Below are 17,583 nucleotides of genomic sequence, written 5' to 3'. Positions count from 1 at the left end.
TTTTTTTGAAAATTGATTTATGAAATTTTCCAATAGTTTGGTGGATTCCATAAAATCTAAATCCATGAAAATTCTCCAATAGTTTGGTGGGATTCATGAATTTATTTGAAAAGATTTTTTTACTATTTTTCAAAAATAAAATAATAAAAAGAATTTTTATAAAATATTTAATAAATAATAAATTGCTTAAAAAATCAACAAAATATAATAAATAATAAAAATGAAATAAAAAAACTTAAAACATAAAATGATAAAATAAAAATAACAATGAAAAAAGAAAAGCCTACGATCGAATCGGGTTATGCATGGTAAAACACAAAGATCTAGGTGCCTCAAATTTCAAGCTTTTCTTCACAAGTGTTTAACTATACCTCTCTTTCTAAAATGATTATTCTTCTATCTTCTCTCTAATTCATATTTAGAAATGGACGAATAAATCCAAAAAATCGATAAAGAAATTTTAGAAACCTAACAAATTCTCTAGAAAACTAAACCTCAAAATCCTTAGATGCAAAACCCTACAGAAATTCAAACCCAAAAACACCAAATCCCAATTCTAGAAAATCTAAATAAACCAAACCTAGAATCTAAAACCTCTTGGTTGCTAAACAAATTTCTCTCTTTTTCTCTCAAGAGTTTCTATATAATCTTTCTTTTTCCAATCTTCCCCCTTTGCTTTGATCACAAATTTATATAGGAATTCATACTCAATCAATTCCTTTTACATCTATAATTTTGTTTTATTTTCATTTTTAATGAGAATTGATTCTGAAATTAAATCCCAAAAATATCTCCCCATCATTTTTAATGCTAATTGATTATGGAATTAAATCTCAAAAGTCTCTAAACATCATTTTAATGCGAATTGATTCTAGAATTAAATTCCAAAAATCTCTAATTACGGTTAAAGCTTGTTTTCAATTCCAAAAAAATATTTTTGGACAAAATAGGGTGTTTACAGTTGCCCTTTTTTGTGTATTTTCTATGGAACAAGAATTGCAAAAAGACAAAAGATATCCATTTTGTTCAGATTTGAAAGCCTTTAAGAAGTGATCAAATTATGCCAAAATGATCGAGATTGAACTATAAAACAAAAAATAAAATGATCTAGACTGAGGTGAGATCAAAATAGGTGATCAGGATTGAAACACAGGTCAAAAAAATAAAGTTCAAAATTTCAACTCTAAATCCAAAGATTCATAATTTAGACATTAAAAAATTTGTAAAGTTCCATAACAAAAGTTGAAAGATCCTAATATTCCAAGTTTAACAAAATTGCAAAGATTCAAGATTCCTAAAGTTTTTGGATTTGCAAGAATGAAAGATTCACAAGATTCCAAGTTTAGTAGAGGTTCTGGATTCACAAAGATTTCAAGTTCACAAGGACCTTCAGATTCGCAAGAAAGGAATATTTGCAAGATTTCAAGTTTTGTAAAAGTTTCAGATTTTAAAGATTTTAGGTTCGCATGGACTTTCATATTCACAAGAATAAAAGATTAGCAAGATTCCAAGTTTTGCAAATGTTTTAGATTTGCAAAGATTTCAAGTTCATAAGGACTTTTAGATTGGCAAGAATGAAATATTGACAAGATTTCAAGTTTCATAGAGGTCAAAAAGATGATCTAGGTTGAGCTGATATTAAAATGAGTAACCAAGATTGAACCACAGGTCAAGAAAATGATTTGAACTGAGCCAAGATGGAATAATTAGGACGGAGCCACAAGTCAAAAAAATGATGTGGACTGAACTGAGATCGAATGACCAGGATAAAACCACAAGTCTAAAAAATGATCTGGACTGAGCTGCGATCAAACAGTTGACCCGAATTGAGTCGCAAGTTAAAAAAATGATCTGGATTGAATCGAGATCTTATAACCAAAATGATGCTGCAAGTCTAAAAGATAAAGTGGCTAGGACCAAGTCGAGGTTGAAGATGACTAACCGGGATAAAACTGTGAGTTAGAAAAATGATCTGGACTAAACTGAGATTGAATGATTGGGATGATGTCACGAGTCTAAAAATGACCAAGATTGAGTCAAGGTCGTAGATGAGTGATCGAGATGATGTCACGAGTTAGGAAAATGATCTAGACCAAGTCGAGATCGAATGACTGGAATGATGCTACAAGTCTGAAAATGATCAAGATCGAGTTGAGGTCATAGATGAATGAATGGGACAATGCCATGAGTCAAGAAAATGATTTGGACCTAGCCAAGATCGGATGACTGGGACAATGTCATGAGTCTAAAAGTAACCAAGATTGAGTCAAGGTCGAGGATGAATGATCAGGACGATGCCATGAGCTAGGAAAATGATCTGGACTGAGTTGAGATCAGATTACTAGAACAATGTCATAAGTCTTAAAGATGATCCGAATCGAGCCAGGATTAGAACCTATGATGAATGAATATGCAATGATATGAATGTATGCCCTATCTAGGATGCAAATATAACACAATGTATGTAATGTTGATGTCATGAAATTTCAATTATGGTGACAAGGTCTCAAGATGCTACCAGTCTTTCTTGGCTTCTCAGTATTAATTCTCAAGACAAGTTCTGTTAACTGATCTATGTTTTTCTTCTCATCTGGTCATGACTTATAAGTCGTGTCAACCAATCTATTATTGAACTCATTATTGAATCACCTTGTTTGCCTCCTTGTAAATATTTTCTCATGCTTCTTTCATTTATCTCATATTGGATTTCTTTTAAGAGAATGGAAAACTCTTTATGAAAAATGTCATTTATTTATTTGCCATCATTCAAATCAGTGACAAACATGATACAATTCTTTGGTTCATTCAAGGAATGCTCATTTGTTAAATGATAAGAAAAATAGGTTTTTATTATTGAAAGAACAAAAGGTATGGCCAAGAACAACTCAATGGTGCACAAAAGCAAAATGCTACGATTCATTCAAATAGGATATTAACATTCAAAATAGCGATTGTTTAGACAATTTTGAACTCAAACTCAGCATCATCTTTTGAAAACATATTCCATTAATATCTTCAGTCTTTGAGCTAATCATCATCCTCATTCTTGGGACCTTTGTATGAAGTTATTTTTTTGAGTTTTCATCTTTACTTAAACTACCCTTTCAGGTTTTTAGTTTAAGTTTTCTTTTTCTCTCTTTTTCTTCTTTTTCTTTGTTTTCTTATTCTTCTTGTTTCATTTTTTATTTTTTGTTTTTTTTTATTTTTTTTGTTTTTATTTTTTTTTACAATTTTTTTTAATTTAACACATTTTTCCCATTTATCCTCTGATCCATTAGTGACACTTTGATCAAATCTTCAAACAATCTAATGGCAAACCCGCCCTAATTCAATTCATGATTCTTCAAATCGAGTATTCATGTTCAATCAAAATGGACTTTTAAGGGGTGTAATGTAGGTTAGGGTAAAAGGTTTGAAAGAAATAGATGAAACAGGTCTAAATTGTATTTAAAGGGTTATCAAACCAAGAATCATTTTTTCCATGTAGATTACATTGGCATTTTGCCTTCTGAATTTCTTCTTCATTTTTTTTCTTTTTTTTTCTTTTCTTTTTTTTTCATCATTTTTCAAGAAAAGTTTGAGCACCACAGGGTTTGCCCATGAAATCACTAAGGATAAACAAGCTTTTCCAACTTTGCCCCTAGTGTAGGGGTGATCTTTGGTTAGGGTTTCTCAAAAAAAATTTTCAATAGGCTCAAATGGGGTAGCAAAGGATAATTTTGCTCCTTTTTTTTTTATGGATAGAAAAAAGATGGCCATTTCTCATTTTGAACATGAACATTCTTAATAAAGAACATTTACTGATCAACAGCTTATTTGTGAATGAATAATTGCAAAGATCATGTGTTGCATCCCTTTTAAGAGTCTTGACCATATTTATCTCTTTCTTATTCAATAGTTCTAATGAATCAACAATTTGCATCTATCAAGTACATCATCATGAATGATGTTTTCAAAATTAAATCTTGAATTATCATTATGATTGTTTGAATATTCATTATTTGGAATCAAAAAAATGGATATGAAAAAAAGGTATAAGAAGGTAAAAATAAATAATGATAATTCACATAAAAGGGTAATGTCATGAAAATGTATCATATCTGTCACTTTTATTAAAATGATAAAAAATAAGATGAAATCTAAGTACATAAAAGAAATCCATATTCTCAAGAAATAATAATCAGTTCTAATTAGCCTTTCTAACGTCATGCCCCTAGGTGATTGGGTAAAGGGCCTTTAAGGATATTTAGCTCTCCTGATTCATTGAAGCTCATAAAGTCTACTTGAATCAAACTTTACACCTTATGCTTGAAAGTAGGGCAGATTTCTATAAAGTGACCCACATTCCCATTATGGTAGTCACATGTGGCATTAACATTATACCATTTAGGATAAGGTGGTTTTAATGGTTCCAAAAGGACTAGGGATACTAGGTTATTCTTAACCAATTTTGAAAATAGCTCAATATAGGTTATGGAAATAGGATCAAAGTGAGCTTTCTCTTAATTGCTCATGGATCTTTCTAAACCATTCACTTGATTGCTAGGCCTTGGAACTAGTATAGTAACAGGATTAGGCCTATATGTAGGTGCTTGAAAAGTTGATTGATGAGGACCTAAAGCGATGTTGTTCACGATTAGGAAATAAGGCTGGTAAGGAATTTGTGCAACGTTATTGGCTATTGGATAGTAAGCAAGATGAACATATGGTGGATATAAAGCATAATTTCTAGGTTGTTGCCCCTTAAAACTCATCACTTAAGCTTTATCCTCTTCTCTCTTAGGCATCCCACCTTTCTTGGCACTGTCAATCTTTTCTTCCTCAAGCTTGCCACTCTTGATGGCATTTTCAATAATCTCTCATGAGATCACTATATCAAAAAAGTTGTTTGTTGCATTCCCTATCATCTTTTTATAATAAGGTAACTTTAAAGTGCTTACAAACAAAACTATCATTTCTTTTTCAATTAAGGATGGCTGCACTTGAGCAGTTATATGTCGTCACTTTTGGGCATATTCCTTGAAAGACTCAGATATTTTCTTCTCCATTCCTTGTAATGAAAGGTGATCTGGGGCCATATTGATAATGTGATGATATTGATTCATGAAAGATCAAGTCAAATCTTTTCATGATCTTATGCGAGTCCTATCTAACTAAACATACCATCTTGTAGCAGAGCCAATTAAGCTATCTTGAAACACATGCATGAGTAATTTCTCATTGCTAAAATGTGTTGCCATCTTACGATAATACATTCTGACATGTGTAATGGGATATTTAGTATCGTCGTATTTCTCAAACTCTGACATTTTGAATTTCGAAGGAATAGTCACATTTGGCACCAAACAAAGGTTGACAACATCCATAGATCCATAAAAATTAATACCTTCCATGGCCTATAATCTTTCTTCAATCATGCTTATGGCTTGATTGATCTTAGAGTCTTCTAATGGTGTAGTTGTTTGCAACTTCACTTTTTCTTTTGTCTCATCCATTTTAGGAATCTGGATGAGTTCATCTATCCTTTCAGCGAAAACAAGATTGGTATAGCTCTAAACATTCCTTTGATTGTAATTTGAGAACATGATTTGCTATGGTTAAAAGCTTGGAGTGGGTTGGGTCTGATGTGGACTAAAACCTAGAGGGTATAGTGATTCAATATCTTTATGTGAGGTATCTTATTCTACCTATTTTCCTTTGTTCATCTTTTCTAAAGCTTCAAGGATCTTACTTAACTTTTCTTCCATTATCTCCTGAGCTTTTTCCAACATTTCAAAGTGGTTTGCATTATCCTAATCCATCTTTTTAGCCTTAGCTTGAGTGTAATACTAATGTTAAGCTATTTTCACACCTTGGTACCACAATCTAGAATAAGTGACCTTGACATGATTTGACATAATGAATAAACGATCATGAATGAATGTAATGCAATACATGTATGTTTATGAATATAAACAATAAGAAAAGAAATAAACAAGATAAGAAAATTGGTTAGTCATAAACACTATAAAGCAAGTAAACTAATGGCATGATCCTAAATTTTGGGTTAACTGTAAAGGGTGGAATGACATAGCTCTACCTATGATTAGGCTCATAAAGTTAACTATATGTGGTTTGGATTACTTTTAAAAGGTTTCCAAATTGTTTCTTACATCATTGTCCATTTCAGATTAGTGAGGCATCTCGATCCTTGACTATCATAGGTTTCAAGCAAAAAGGGTTTAATTTGAGTGGGAGTGTTTCGCAGGATTATGCGGAGACATGAAATCTCATGAGGACTTAGGTACTTCACTTACTCTTAAAGGTAGAGCTTGGGTGAAGAGCTTTATTTTATGTACATGCAAATGAATGGCAGATATATACAATAAATAAATAAATAAGTATAAAAAGAAAGTAAATAGGAAAAAGAGAAAATAATCCTAAATTTATTAAGCAAGGCTTGGATAATAAGGAATCATTCACTGGCTTGACTCTTGATGTCCCTTATGGAGTCACCAAATTTTCATAACATATAGATCCGTTGATCTACTACTAGACATGGATTAGAGGAGTTGCCACCAATCTTTTTTGTTAAGGCATGATTGACCACCTAATCAAATTTGATCTACGAAACTAGAGTTTAGGTTCGAGAGTACGGTTATGTATGATGAAGGTTATGGCACCTTTATAGGGCCTATCAAAAGATGGTACCAATTTGATTTCAAATTATTCAAGCCTTAAAAAATGTTTATGCTTTTACCAAAATGTTAAATATTGATTGTCCCAATAGTTTGGTAGCAATTTTAAGATGATTCTCTCACCTCTAAAGTATTCATGAAGACTAGTGTCCCATTTTGAAAGGGTTTCGTCGTCGGATTCATTATAATATTTTATCAAAAAAAATTAGTAAAGTCTCCTAATAGTTTGGTAGAACTTACTTTAATGTAGATCTCTTAATTGTTTGGTGAGATTTTATTATAAAAAGATTTGTTAAAACTTTTGAGAATTTCATTAAGTCTCCTAATAGTTTGGTAGGAGTTAATTTGAAGTAATCCTCTAATAATTTAGAGGATAAAAATTATTTTTTTATATATATATTTTTTAAAATTGATTTATAAAATTTTTCAATAGTTTGGTGGATTCCATAAAATCTAAATCCATGACAAATCTCCAATAGTTTGGTGAATTCATGAATTTATTTGAAAAGATTTTTTTATTGTTTTTTAAAAATAAAATAATAAAAGGAATTTTTATAAAATATTTAATAAATAATAAATTGCTCCAAAAATAACAATATATAATATATAATAAAAATGAAATAAAAAAACTTAAAATATAAAGTGATAAAAAAAATTTAAAAAAATAAAAATAAAAATGGAAAAAAGAAAACCTATGATCAAATTGGGTTGTGCATGGTAAAACACGCTGATTTAGGTGCCTTAAATTTTAGGTTTTTCTTCAGAAAGTTTGAGTATGCCTCTCTTTTTAAAATGGTTATTCTTTTGTCTTTTCTCTAACTGATTTTCAGAAATTGATGAATAAATCACAAAAATCGATAGAGAATTTCTAGAAACATAACAAATTGTCTAGAAAATTAAACCCAAAAATCCCTAGAATGTAAAACCCTACAAAAATTCGAACCTAAAAACACCAAATCTCAATTCTAGAAAATCTAAACAAACTAAACCTAGAACCTAAAACCTATTGGTTGCTAAACAAATTTCTATCTTTTTCTCTCAAGAGTTTCTGCATAATCCTTTTTTTTCCAATCTCCCCGTTTTGCTTTGATCACAGATTTATATTAGAATTCATGCTCAATCAATTCCCCTTAAATGTATGATTTTGTCTGATTTTTGTTTTAATGAGAATTAATTCTGAAATTAAATCCCTAAAATATCTCCCTATCATTATTAATGATAATTGATTTTGGAATTAAATCTAAAAAATCTCTCAACATCATTTTAATGTGAATTGATTCTGGAATTAAATTCCAAAAATCTCTCAATTATGGTTGAAGCATATTTTCAATTATGAAAAAATACTCTTGAACAAAATAGGGTGTCTAAACTCATTATATCATGTATGATTGACTTTGTGCTTGTATGCATGACTCTATACTTGTATAGATTTATTGTTACGACCCATCTTGTTATTATCTTTCAGGATAATTTTGCTACTAAAATTAAATTCAGTGGACCGACAACCCATTATGCGAAGATCCCTTGTCTTTAGCATTAAGAGCAAAAGAAAGACATGGATGAGTTTATAGGATTGGTAGATTTGTGTTGCCATCAAAGTTCATCAGTAATCAAGCCAAAACCTCTCAAATGATGAATGAACAATATGAAGCAACCATTGAGCAACAATAGCAAATACTTGATGACCAAGAGCAATGCTTGAATGATTAGTAATAATGATTTACAGCTTTAGAGGTGATGTTGGTAGCAATGCAGCCTAGCATGCCTACAAGCGAGTCGGATAGCATCATCCAGCTAGGACAAGCTTTCATTGCAAGTCAATCAAGAAACCCAACCTTCAGTATTAACCATGAAGTATGATTTTGTTTATTTGTTTATTATATTTATTGATTTAGTTTTAATATTATATTTCATTATTTATTGTAGCAAGATGTTGGGACTCAGAGGATGACCCTTGCTCAGGCTGCCATTGATGTGCTATCTAATTATGCATTTAATCATTTACCAAAAGAAATTGCATTACCATTGAGTCTGAGGATGGGTTATTTGATCATCTATCTGTTTTTTACATTAAGGGGCCTAAAATTAAGGAATTTTGTACCCTAGATGAAATATTAGCTTTTGATATTGTTAACTATAAGAGGTTAGCTTATAAATTTAAATATGCAAAGTCAATATGTATTAATCTATATTACGGTGTATTACTAACTAGTATTGTTGATTGTTATCATGTAGCTTCTTGTATAGAGAAATTAAAATGAGATAAATGATCCATAGATTTAGATTTATTGACCCAAATTTCATTAGTGAGGAGAGTGGCATTGTCATTTTTTGTGGTCATCATAGGAATAATGCTTGAAAAAATAGACTGATTATTTTTTGATCCCATAGAATTCTGCATAAGTTATATTCATACAAATAATTATTCTAACCTTACTCGAATCTTAATTGATGCCTAATCTGAGTATATCATTCTTATTATTTTGCAGTTATCATTGGCAGCTTATTGTGATTGATACCAATTCCTTTACACCATACTTATTTAATTTTGCTCAACCAACAACAAAGCCTAACCCTGATATTCAAAATTTTATAAAGAAGTATTACATCTTATTATATTATCTTTTGTTTCTTTATAATTACTTTTATTTTTGTATTAAGAACTTTTTTCTTTTCAATTTAGGGGAATGTCTGCAGTTGAAAAGAAAGCAAAGATAAATTAAGCGTCATTACTGGTAAATGTGAAATTTATTCTTTCATACTGAGTTTGTTTAGAAAAATGTTTCCTAAACCTACTAAATTTATTTTTCAAGTACCTTATCAACCAGGATATACTGAATGTAGATATTATGTCCTTCATTTTATGAGGGAGATAGTTTTATATGATTTTATGACCACACCATTCAAGGTTAGTATTAATTTCATACAATCATAATATCTTCCTAAAAAAAGCTAAATTATATTCTCGTTTATTAACATTTACTTCTGATTTTTTTTATAATGAGAGAGTAAAGGAAGCTTCATGATAAATGAACTTGATGAGTTTCATAAAGAGTGGTCTGAGTATATATTATCGTTCGCTACACCTTGAGGTTGGAGATTGTTGGTTAGGTGTAAATATATGCATTTCATTTTTTATAATGTTTTTAACATGCCAAGTTGAATGGATAATTTAAGTTTCTAGATTAGGATATTGGTTTAATATTATTGGTATATATTTGTTTTATATCAATTGGCAGCTTATATGAATACACATATATTGAGTATGATTATTTGAAAAAAGTATATTTATATGGAATTGTTATCAGTTATAAATTTGGATTTGTGTTCAATTTATTGAAATACTATAATATTCAGAATGTAAATTCTAAATGTAATTTGTAGTATCATATATATAAACCAAATTTTTTAGGCATAAACCTACAATTGATTTGCATTCATTTCTAGACATGCTTTTAAAATGGTAATAGCTATTTCTCCATTTTTTTAGTAAGGTCAAATGGTTTTAAATTGAAGGCCTTTTTGCCCAGAAATGCCTTGAATAATCCCCTTAAATTTTTATGAGTGGATTATTGAAAGCATTTTTGGCTAAAAACACCTTGAATAATCCCTTCTAATTTTTTAGATAGGATTATTAAAGGTATTTTGGTGTAAAACACCTTCAATAATCCCTTCCCATTTTTTTGGGATTATTCGAGGCATTTTTGTAAGAAAACCCTTTAAAAATGCCTCGAATAACCCCTTAGAAAAAATTTAATGGTGTTAGTCAAGGCATTTATGGCTAAAAACGCCTTGAATAATCCCTTTAAATTTTTATGATGGGATTACTAAAAGCATTTTTAGCTAGAAAACACCTTGAATAATCCCTTACAAAATATTGAATGGGTTTATTGAAAGCGTTTTTGGCCTAAAACACCTTGAATAATCCACGTATTATTCAAGGCATTTTTAGCCAAAAACACCTTCAATAAACCACGAAGTATTCATTTAGAGGGGATTATTCAAGGCATTTTCTATAAAAAATGCCTTCAATAATCTCAGTATTTTTTTTTGGAATATTCAAGGCATTTTTGCCCAGAAAACACCATGAATATTCTCTTACAAAAATTAAATGCTTTTTTTTATCAAACACCATGTGATCATTTTTTAAAATTCATTCTCCTTTCTTAAACTTTGGAATCCCAAACTGCTAATACAATGAACGATAAATATTGTTTTATATAAAAATTTTTATAAATAGCATAGAAAGCTATTTATATGAATATATATACTATTATATATGTAGATTATTTTATAATTTGACTTTCGATCTAGAATGATTTAAAATTTATGAAACCATATTAAAACTGAAATATTAATTGATAACAAATTAATATAATATTTAAATTTAAAAAATTTTTAGTCTAATATTTAATTATAAACTTATTAATTAATATAATACTTACAAATTTTATTTAAAACTTATTATCATTTAAAATTAATTAAGTTACAAATTTTATTTAAAACTTATTATCATTTAAAATTAATTAAGTTACAAATTTTATTTATTAATACTTATTGCTTTTATCAAATTATAGTTTTTGAAAATTTTTATTAAAGGGAAATATTATAAATTAATATTTTTTTAAAAAAATTAGGAATAAATATTTTTTTAGCTTATACTGACAGTTCTTATAACCATCATTATATGACATATTTATACTGATGGATATTTTATATACCGTCAAAAACAATTTACCTATACCAATGGATTTAAAAAGTGTTGGTATAAGCACTATCTATACTAATAGTAACAAAAATCCGTTAGTATAGATGCTTTTTACTTATATAATTTGACTGTTAGTATAGATAAGTGTCAGTATATAGCATACTTATACTAACGAATAGTTATATACCATCAGAAAAAGTTTATCTATACCGACGGTTGTACAAAATGTTGGTAAATGTATGATATATTATGAAAGTATTAAAAATTCATTAGTAAAAGTTTTTTTTATTGACTCAATTTAACCATCAATGTAACCAAGCGTCAGTATATGAAAATTTTTTCATAGTGTAGGGATAAATTTTTCACTAGTTTTGTGTAGCAAAAATTGATGAAGCTATTAGGTACTTTTTTACAATTCAGCATAGCTTATCACCCAAAAGTCAGAAGGCTAGTCTGAGAGGTTAAAGCTATGCCTTGAGCAATACCTAAGGTGTATGTGCTTCCTTAAGCCAAAAACTTGGATTCAATGGCTACCTTTAGTTGAGTAGTGGTATAACACTAGCTATCATATTGCCATAAAAATGAGTCCTTTCTAGGCTTTATATGGATATCCACCTTTGGGTTTTCTTGGAATGTTAGGAAGAAGCAAGAGTATCAATTGTGGAATAATTGCTTAAAGAATGAGAAAAATTGAGTAAGCTACTGGTTGATCAATTAGGAAAAGCTCAACACAAGATGAAGTTTTATGCTGATAAAAATAGGACTGAAAGGGAGTTTCAAATGAGGGATATGGTGTATTTGAAACTACAGCCTTACAAGCAGACCTCTTTTATGTTAAGAAAAATTTTAAAGCTTTCATCAAGGTATTATGGTCTTTATCCTATAGTTACAAAGGTTAGGAAAGTAGCTTATAAGTTGCAGTTACCATAATTTTTAAAGTTGCATCTTATTTTTCATGTTTACCTCTTAACGAAAAAGGTCAACACTAAGGATGTCCCTAGTATAACCTCTCCTGAAATAGCTGAGAATGGTCAACCACTGGTACATCCAGTTGTTGTGTTTGATAAGCGAATGGTGAAGAAAAACAACAAGGTAATAATTTAGCTACTGGTGGAGTGGTCTAATTTGGCTCTACAAAATGCTACATGGGAGGATTTCTCAATCCTTAAATCTAAATTTCCACTTTTTGATCCTCGGGCACAAGGATGCTCTTAAAGGGAGGCTAATGTGATGAAGTTAGAAGCTGACAATAATGTGATCAACTAATTTCAGAAAGACTTCACCCCAAATGTGCTCCTCATAAAAGGACAAGCATATTCGTAAAAATACTTTGCATCAGCATCTTTCATCTTTATTTTGGATTAAGCTATTTATTGAATAAAAAAAAGATAATTAAATGTTGTGTTAAGCAAAACCTAAAGGATTGCTTGAATTGAAATGAAATATATAGCATTTCTTCTTCTCAATAATCACTTCTCAAACAGTCTAGGCAATCGGTGCTTTGTTGCTGGTTATAGTCTTTGAATTACTTACTTATTTGCCAAAAGCAACCAAAAAAAAAAAAAAACCATACAAAGAGATGTATTTTAGATCAACACTTGTTTACTCCTCCGTTTTATTTTTATTTCTTTTGGTATGTTGACATGGGTCTTGAGTGAAATTTGTTATTCTAATTATATAGATCTCCTTGCCATCAACATTCTGAATTCCAAAGAAAGTTCCCAACAAGTAAGAAAATAGTTCAATATATATTCATATGTCAATCCAAAGCAAACACTAAATTATTAGTTACTAGTAAGAAATAAATACCTATGAGTTTGCTACTACATATGATCTTCATGTCATTTGTGGTAAACCATGTTTATTTTAGCTTGCTATCTCTTTGAAGTGCTTAATTTATGGTGGAATTTATTGATTTATCTGTAATGAGGACATTAATTCTATCAAGAAATTTTTAGTTTTGGGCTTGAGTGGGTTTTAGGATTAACAATGGTGCTACACATCTGCCTTACGATTTCTGTCACATCTTCATAAAAGTGTGTTGCACATGGATTTTATGCTAAATGTTTACTTGCTTACATGCATATGGTTTTAGATTCTTATGCCATCACTAACTTTGTTTAAGTTAAGGGATGATAACTCTGCTCGAGTTTGTGTGTTCAGTAAAATCTTTTAGTTTATATATCTGGATGTTTGAGTTATAATTTGTTATTATTTCTGAATTTGCACTATTGAAATTGTTAATTTTATGCATAAGATTTGGTGTTTATTTAAATGATAAACTTTTTATAGTTGGTGCTAATGGTTCTGGCAAAACAAACTTTTTTATCGTACTTTAATTATATTACTTTACTTCTATTTGTTGACTGGTGTTTCTTAAAAGCAAGTGACATTAAACTTGCTCTTTCTACTTTTATTATAGCAATTTATTTTGTTTTAAGTGGCCTTTAAGCATTTAATTTCTTGTCTTGTTCAACATGGGGATGGCTTACCATGTCTCAATTATATCTAACACCTTATCAACCAGAGAGCTAAATAAAAACTCAACTGAGTAAGCCAATTTAACTTGTATGTTGTTGGGTTTGTAACTTTTGACAATGAGAAAGTAAGTTAGATGTTGATTAGGTAGCCAACTAGTAATTTTTCAACTAGATGAAACTATGGAATTTTTTTCTTGAATTCTAAGGCTAGAGTGGAAATTTATTATTCTTCAAACTTCTCGTTTATAATTTTAGGAGGTTCAAGCAAAATATAAAAACCCATTTTTTCCTCTGCCTTTACCAAGTCTTGAAGAATTTAAAGTGATGATTAAATAGACATTTACAAGGTTAGAAGGAAAGCGCTTGCCTTTTCATGATTATCATGACCTTTCATATTACTAGGGATTATTTTGAAAATATCATTTGAAAAGGGCATTGGTCTACATGTGCGTGTCAGATTTTAATTTTCGCTGTGGGTTGTAGTGACTCTTTTGTGTTATTTTTCAGGGAACCTTATGGGTTTAGCTTTGTCTAATATGTTGTTCCTACTAATGCTGCAGAAGCCAATTACCAGATGGATGGCCATGTTCTTCTTGGTCGAGAGTTGACTGTTGTCCTTGCTGAAGAAAATAGAAATACCAACTGAAATGAGGCACTGAGAGTGAGTGAGGTAAGCTTTCTAGTACATTTACTGAGCTATAGTTTTTGTTTTGAGACAGTTTAGGAACATATTTGGCTTTCATTATTTTTGTTTAAGGTTATAGAACTGACTTATTATTGGTGATGATAAGTTGCTTTTTAAATATTTTATTAGTTGACAGTTAGATTTTGTAAATTTCAAATGAAAGCATGAATATTGTCATTGTTGATTAAATATATTTGTTAGATTCATAGTGATAATGGCCATAGTGATCATACTGTCTTTCGTTAAATCAAAGTCTTATTAATGCCATTTATTCCTAAGAAGTTAAAAATGCTATTTCCAATTTTCATGTTGCTCAAAATTGTAGTTCTCTAGTATATTGGTACTTGGTTGTCAATGCACTTATATTGGAATAGCTGAGTTGCATTTATGGACAGTGGGTGATATTATGAAAAAGAAAAGATCAAATTGTTATAAATGACTCTTTTGATCTTCATTGAGAAATTTCTTCCATCACTAAGTTAAACATATAAAATGAAGTAGAAAACATACCTTCGTTTACAAGATCTTACTTACAAGAAAGGATTATGGAGTTGTGAAACTTAGCTTCCCTTTGAGACAAAAATTTCTTGTTGCAGTCTTTACTTGCATGCATGAATTAGTTGCATTTATCTCTTTGAGACATCAATTTTTGCCAAATTGTTTGTTCTAGATGCGTAGCTCTAAACAATGCTCGGGCCTAAGCTCTATCTCCCATGATACCTTCTCATGGTTTTACCATCTGTCACTTAGTTGTTTTTAACTTGAAATGAGTTTGCTTGTGTTTCTTGTTGCAATTGATAGAATATTGTTTCAGGTTGAGATTGTGATTGGACTAAAGGAAAAGTCTGGAATCGACTATGAAAGAGGACAATGCTTAAAGCATCACTTTGTTCTTTTGAGTGAGCTTATCAAATATTTTTGAATATTTGTATAAAATTTGTAACGTTTGTGTAAACAATTATTCTATTTTTTATTAATATAATGACAAGGTTTATTTATTATATCTACATCTATTTTAATATATTTTAAAAGTAATTATTTCGTCACTACAAGTATTACTGATGAAATTTAATAATTAAAAAAACATTTGTCAGGGGAATTATTCGTCCCAAAAACGTATTAGTGATGGAATTTAATAATTTATTTAAAAGAGCATAACAGAACCCAAACTATAGGTGGAAAGATATTTTTAAAAAGAGTTAGCAATGAAAATTGATTATTTGTGACAAAAAGATCCATCGCTAATTCATTTATTATTAGCTATGGAATACATCATCACTGAGTGATGTGCACCATTCTTTTTTATACTCTTATTGAGGGATAAGATTGCTTTTGTACTTGTTATGCTTTTATACTTATCAGGGATAAATCTTAAATGCCTTTTATAGTGACATTTTTGTACTTCTTTTTATTAATCATTTCTCCTTGATTAGACATAGTTTATGATAAAGACTTATGGCTGTCTTGTAAGGTATAATATCAAAATGATTCACTATAAGAAAGCATGCTTTTAACAATGGAAAATTATCAATGAGAATTTTTTGTCACTAAAAATGATCATTATTGATGAATTTTTTATAGATTATTGATAGATTTTTGTGAATAGATTTATGCATTCATTGATGGAATTAGCGACAAAATTCAATTGATAAAAACAGAAATTAGTGGCTAAATTAAATTCTATTGTTGATAGTTTAAGGCAAAAAAGATTAAAATGGCACCAATATTAGTGATGGAATTTCATCGGTAATGGTTCTAATTGGAATGGATTTAACGACAAAAATCTTGTGTATCTAAAGTATAGGTTTTTCTTTTTTATTTAGAAAACACTTTTTAATAAAAAATTTGACTAAAGAAACAAAAAAATACAAAATATGTTTTACAAATGGAATTTTTGACAAAATTTTCATTAGTAAGGTTTTTATTTTAAAGTCGTAGCCTTATCCTTTCTCCTTTATTTCTTTCTCTCTCCTTGACACTATCAATTCACCTTCTACCTTCCCTTCTGAACCCTCTAGCTCGACCACCTGGTACGACTCCTCTTTTCCCTACCCCTTCACGTCGCCTGCCGCTCATGTTGACCACCCCTTAGTTTCTTCCCATACAAGCCCACTGTTCACTATAGGGGAAAATAACGTGTTTCTTATAAAACGCCGCTAATTGAGAGGCGTTTGTATCATAAAACATTGCTCTAATGAGTGACATTTATAAGGACAATCGTCGCTAAATTAGCAACATTTGTATCATATAAATGCCTCTAAATTAGCAGCATTTGTAGCATAAAATGTCACTAATTTAATAGCATTTGTATTAGATAAATGCCTCTAAATTAGTGGCATTTAAAGCCTAAAACGTCGCTAATTTAGCAATGTTTGTGTTCAAAAGCACTACTAAATTCAAAATTTAGTGGCGTTTGTATTAGATAAATGTCGCTAAATTAGCAGCATTTGTATAGCAAAACGTCACTAAATTAGCGGCATTTTATGCTACAAACACCACTAAATTTTAAATTTAGCAGTGCTTTTGAACACAAATGTCGCAAAATTAAGAAATTTACTTTTTTAAAAAAATTTATTTTTATATTTATTGTTATCATTAAATAAAAATTTTAAAAGAAATAAAAATGAACTGCAATTCATAAACTAAATATATAAATATATAATTTGTTCAAATATGCATGAATACAAAGTTTAATAATACATGCAATAACATTCAAATTAATTTAGTACATTAACCAAAAAATTTAAAGTGTATGAAATTCATGACTATATAAATTTGAATTATTGCCATTTGATGAAGGATTTTTTCCACTTTGGTCACTAGCGTGCTCAAGAACCTACTGAATAATATCATACAAGTTTTAAAACTTAATAATAGGCTATCATTTATATTAAAAAAAATATAAACAGTTACTAAATATAATACCCGAGTTGGTAGACCACCTAAATTAGTTTTTGAAAATTGTTGTTGTACAAAATTCATAAGAATATCGAATTGATCATGCAATTGCTAAAATTTTGCACACTCCTGGTC

The sequence above is a fragment of the Durio zibethinus genome, chromosome 2, assembly GCF_047325235.1.
Source record: "Durio zibethinus cultivar Kanyao isolate XHJ-2024 chromosome 2, ASM4732523v1, whole genome shotgun sequence".
NCBI classification, from domain to species: Eukaryota; Viridiplantae; Streptophyta; class Magnoliopsida; order Malvales; family Malvaceae; genus Durio; species Durio zibethinus.
This window is presented reverse-complemented; position numbering follows the sequence as displayed.